We start from the raw sequence: 6,000 nt of genomic DNA, 5'->3' as shown, positions 1-6,000 counted from the left end.
CGGCGTAGTCGAAGCAGATGGCGCTTCGGGGGCGGCTTCCGGGCCCTCCTGGTGAGGCTGCTCTGCTCCTACACAAATCTAACAATCAAGATATCAGTAAGAGAATAGAGCACCCATGCGCACCTGACGGCGGGAAATAAATTATAAACTTACGTTGGGGGCTGCGCTGGGGGCTGCTTTGGGGAGTGGTTGCCAGGTCCGCCAAGGTGGGCTCCAACAAGCCCCCTGCTGACACGGTGGGATCGTCTTCGATGACGATCACCGAGGCCTTGGCCCTCTTCACCGCTCTCTGGGCCAGCATCCTGAAAAGGAACGGATTCAGATCGAAGCAAGTTAGATACAGAATGAAAGCGACAAGATTGAAGAACTACGAGGACATCAAGAAAAGCTTACTCTTCTTCTTCATCATCGGAGCTGAGCGCGGAGAGATCGAAGTCCGGCTCGCCTCCGGTGCGACGAGGCGGAGAAGTGGGCTCCCTTGCCCGCTTGGCAGGAGCAGCAGCGGTAGACCGGGAAGGTCCCGCTCCAGTTGCTGCAGCGGCGGGAGGCACTCCCGCGGCAACGGTGCTTGCCGCGGTAGAGCGTGTCGTGCGGCTCGGTGGCTGTTGACCCGTCTGCCACCCCGCTGCATCACCGGCCCTGCGGAGATGCCTTCTAGGTGTAGCCGGGGGCTCCACTTGCGGCAAGCTGTCTGAAGGCTCGGGCTCGCTCGGCTCAGCTTCGGGGCCGGCAAGATCCTCCTCGCCGGCAAACTCCTCGCGCTCGGCAAGGCTTGCCGCCTCTGCTGCCTCTGCCTCCGCCTCGGTGAACCCGAACTCGCCCGCGGCGGCTGCTGCCGCGGCCTCTTCCGTCCTAGTGGCGATGCGCTGCAGCTCCGCGTCGGTGGTGTCACGGGTGAGGCTCCTCTGCTCGTCGGCGCGGATCGGCACTTCCTCCAGACTGTCGAAGAACGCCCGCACGACGTCATCTGCAGGCTCTTGCCAAGTTGGGGCGATTCTGTGCGAATCGCACAACGGCATCATCGCGCGGATCCGGTCAAGTGAAGAATTATTGCACAAAGGAACAACGCTCCTCGGCAACAGGAACGGGTGCTGAGGGTCGCGTTTGAACAGCTCCAGGAGCATTGCATCCAGCTCCAGGACGGTGAAATTGAAGTTGAGGCCCGGGCGCAGCCTCATGATGTCCACCGAGTTCTTGAACTCCCAGGCAGGTCTCCCTCTCTCTTGCAGGGGGGCAATGCGGCGGCGAAGGAAATATGCGCCGACAGCGCCTACAGTAAGCCCGGCAAGCCTAAGGCGGAGGATTCGGGTGACTGCGATCTTCAGCCTGTCGTCTTCCGGGGCCACGTTGCTCCAATCATTGCCGCGTACTATTGGGGCTTGGCGCACGGCAGTGAACGGCTGCGGGTTCTCCTCAATGATCCAGCACCACTCCGCTCTCCACTCCTCCCATTTGCTGCGAAGCTCTCCCTCCAGATAGGCTTCTTTCTTGCCGACTCTCGAGATCCAGGCGATTCCTCCGGCAAGGGGCTCTCCTCTCTCGACTCGAGGCATGAAGAAGTGGCGGAAGAGGGCTACGTTTGGGTGGAGTCCGACAAAGTTTTCGCACAGATGTGCGAAAACTGCCATCGTCAGGACGGCGTTGGGGGTGAAATCTAGGAGGCGGAGCCCGTATGTGTTCATGATATCACAGAAGAACTCCGAGAAGGGCGGGCAGAGCCCGCAATAGAAGAATAGCGCGAAGAATGGGTACCCGTTTGGAGCCAACTCCGATGCGGTGGCCAGGAGTACCCTCGTGCGCGGGTGCGCACGCGTCTCCGTCGACCAGAAAAGGTAGTAGTACTCCCTTAGCTCCTTGGCGCCGAGCTGAGGGGGGAAGATGGCCCGCTCCTTCCGCAGCGCCGCGAGCCGCTGCGCCTCGGCCGATTTTACGCCCTTCCCCTTGTCGGCTTTCGGAGCCATGGCGGAAGTGGCAGGGGAGTTCGGCGGTGTTGGTGGTGCTGGTGGCAACGAGGGGCGGAGCGCTGCTCTCTTTCTGCTTCAAGAGGGAGGGAGGAGCGGCGGAGATTTCTGGACTTGGAGCAACAAACGGCGAAGGGGGAAACTGCCCCTGTTTCCCCTGCTTATAAAGAGGGAGGGGGCAGACATTTCGCCCTTCCGAATAAAGAACCCCCCATGATCTCTCCCACGATGCCGCATTCAACGCGTGCCGTTGGGGGAGGGCGCGGTGGGTACAGAGCAAGATTCGGCGTTACCCGGGCCGCGCGTGCCCGTGCCCTGTTTTGGGCCTGGCCCAACAGCGCTCGGCACCGTGTGTGGCCCAGGCCCGGGGGCTCCTGTCGCTGTACTAGAGTAGGGGTACCCTAGTACCCCGAACTTGTGCACTGGCACTTGCAGCGCCCCGCGGCAAGGGCTTGCCGGGTGACCGCCAAGATACTCCATGGCTCCTTTGGAGCCATTCAAGAACAAAGTATTCAAGTTAAGAGGACAAGGCCCCGGCAAGAGGAGCTTGCCGGGAAGGCCAACCGAGGCATCTCAAGGAACTTACCGCGACGCGCCAGGCGTCCCGGCAAGGCCCGGTGAGCGACAAGCTTCCGGGCGCGACAAGACCACGACCGCGGCAAGACGCTTGCCGCGGCAAGCGGCCACGCTGTGCCCACGCTCCAGCACATCCACCAACGTGTCGCCCTGGGGGCCTTCCCAGGCACGCGTGGCGGAAGGCTATGCAGCCAGCGGTAAGCGGTGGCATGCGATGCTGACAAGATCGCCATCGTGGCAGGCGGTGACGCCCCTGACGGTCCTTTTTTACACTGTTTAGGCGACACAAACGGGCATTTAATGCCCTTGTCCCCTGCCGTCAGGGTTAGATAGAGAGCATTGTACAAACAACTGTACCAACCACCTCTCTTTTTACATTCTTACCCGTCTCTGCGTTGCCACCTGTCGGTGACCCCTTGTGCATATAAAAGGAGGCCCATGCGCAACGTAGAGGGGGTTCGTTCGGTTGGACTGGTTCAGAAGGCTAGGATCATTTCGAAGACAGAAAACACTTAGCTCCCTAGAGGAAGAACATAATACAATCAAACAAGCAGCAGTAGGAGTATTATCTCTCCGGAGAGCTCCGAAGCTGGGTAAACTGCTCGTGTGCCTCGCCTCGATCTGCTCTTCGTGCGACCTCTGCCCCCCGCCGAACCGAAATGGGCTCGGTCCGCCGGTCCCATAGGTGTTCGTGGATCAGTTTCCCCGACAATTGTTCATAGATAAACTGGATCATAAACCCACAGTTCATCGGTCTCAACAAACACACCGCAAAAAGAAGAAGATTACATCGAATAGATCTCCACGAGAGAGGGGGAGAACATTGTATTGAGATCCAAAAATAGAGAAGAAGCCATCTAGCTACTTGCTATGGACCCGAAGGTCTGAAGTAAACTACTCACACTTCATCGGAGGGGCTATGGTGTTGATGTGGAAGCCCTCCGTGGTGGATACCCCCTCCGGCGGAGCTCCGGAACAGGCCCCAAGATGGGATCTCGTGGATACAAAAGGTTGCAATGGTGGAATTAGGTTTTTGGCTCCTGTTCTGATCGTTTGGGGATACGTAGGTATATATAGGAGGAAGGAGTACGTCGGTGGAGCAATAGGGGGGCCACGAGGTAGGGGCGTGCCTTAGGGGGGTGCCCCCACCCTCGTGACCGCCTCTATTACATCTTGGAGTAGGGTCCAAGTCTCCTGGATCACGTTCGGTGAGAAAATCACGTTCCCGAAGGTTTCATTCCGTTTGGACTCCGTTTGATATTTCGTTTCTTCGAAACACTTAAATAGGCAAAAAAACAGCAATTCTGGGCTGGGCCTCCGGTTAATAGGTTAGTCCCAAAAATAATATAAAAGTGGAAAATAAAGGCCGATATAGTCCAAAACAGTAGATAAAGTAGCATGGAGCAATCAAAATTATAGATACGTTGGAGACGTATCAGTTGTGAGGACAAAAAGGGAGAAGATAGTCTCACATCAACTAGGCGTATCAACAGGCTATATAGAGGTGCCCATCAATACATATCAATGTGAGTGAGTACGGTTTGCCATGCAACGGATGCACTAGAGCTATAAATATAGAAAGATCAACAAAAGAAACTAAGTGGGTGTGCATCCAACTTGCTTGCTCACGAAGACCTCGGGCATTTTGAGGAAGCCCATCATTGGAATATACAAGCCAAGTTCTATAATGAAAAATTCCCACTAAGTATATGAAAGTGACAACATAGGAGACTCTCTATCATGAAGATCATGGTGCTACTTTGAAGCACAAGTGTGGAAAAAGAGATAGTAGCATTGTCCCTTCTCTCTTTTTCTCTCATTTTTTCTTTTTCTTTTTTTCTTTCTTCCTTTTTTTATTTTTTCTTTTTTTTCTTTGGCCTTTTTTTGGCCTTTCTATTTTTTTCTCATTTTTTCTTTTTGTAAAGTCTGAAGTCTCATCCCGAATTGTAGGGGAATCATAGCCTTCATCATCCTTTCCTCACTAGGACAATGCTCTAATAATGAAGATCATCACACTTTTATGGATTTACAACTCCAAGCTAGAACAAGATATGACTCTATATGAATGCCTCCGGTGGTGTACCAGGATATGCAATGAATCAAGAGCGACATGTATGAAAATTATGAAGGTGGCCTTGCCACAAATACAATGTCAACTACATGATCATGCAAAGAGCAATATGACAATAATGGAACGTGTCATAATAAACGGAACAGTGAAAAGTTGCATGGCAATATATCTCAGAATGGCTATGGAAATGCCATAATATGTAGGTATGGTGGCTGTTTTGAGGAAGGTAAATAAGGGGTTTATGATAACGATGAAAGTTGCGCGGTAATAATAAAGGCTAGCAACGTAAAAAGGATGAGTGTGCCTATGTCCATGGACACACATTAGTCAAAAGAGAACTCATATACTTGTTGCAAAAACCTACTTAGCCCTCGAAGCAAAGTACTACTACGCATGCCCCAAGATGGATAGATTGGTAGGAAAAGACCATTGCTCGTCCCCGACTGCCACTCATAAGGAAGACACTCAAAAGAGCACCTCATGCAACAAATTTGTCACACAACTTTTACCATACGTGCATGCTACGGGACTTGCCAACTTCAACAAAAGTATTTCTCAATTTCATAATTACCCACTAGCATGACCCTAACATTACTACCTTTATATCTCAAAACAATTATCAAGCATCAAGTTGATCATAGCATCCAATTCTTTTCCTATGATAGTTTTTATTATACCCAACTTGGATGCTCATCATTCTAGGACCAACTTTATGACCATAGCAAATACCATGCTGTTCTAAAAGACTCTCAAAAAGATATAAGTGAAGCATGACAGACTAGCAATTTCTTCAAAATTAAGACACCACTGTGCTCTAAAAGATATAAGTGAAGCACTAGAGCAAAAACTATGAAGCTCAAAAGATATAAGTGAAGCACATAGAGTATCCTAGCAAATTCTAATCAAATAGGCTTCTCCCATAAGGTGTGTACAGCAAGGATGATTGTGGTAAACTTAAAAGCAAAGACTAATATAATACACGACGCTCCAAGCAAAACACATATCATGTGCCAAATAAAAATATAGCTCCAAGTAAAGTTACCAATGGACGAAGACGAAAGAGGGGATGCCTTCCCGGGGCATCCCCAAGCTTAGGCTTTTGGCTATACTTGAATATATTGGGGTGCCATGGGCATCCCCAAGCTTAGGATCTTGCCACTCCTTATTCCATAATCCATAAAAGCTTTACCCAAAACTTGAAAACTTCACAACACAAAACTCAACAGGAAATCTTATAAGCTCCGTTAGTGAAAGAAAACAAAACCACCACATAAGGTACTGCAATGAACTCATTCTTTATTTATTTTGGTATTAAACCTACTGTATTCCAACTTCCTTATGGTTTATAAACTAATTTACTAGCCATAGATACATTGAAATAAGCAAACAACA

This window comes from Triticum dicoccoides, chromosome 6B, assembly GCF_002162155.2.
Source record: "Triticum dicoccoides isolate Atlit2015 ecotype Zavitan chromosome 6B, WEW_v2.0, whole genome shotgun sequence".
Classification (NCBI taxonomy): domain Eukaryota; kingdom Viridiplantae; phylum Streptophyta; class Magnoliopsida; order Poales; family Poaceae; genus Triticum; species Triticum dicoccoides.
The sequence above is the reverse complement of the archived record's forward strand: the minus strand, read 5'-3'. Positions refer to the sequence as shown.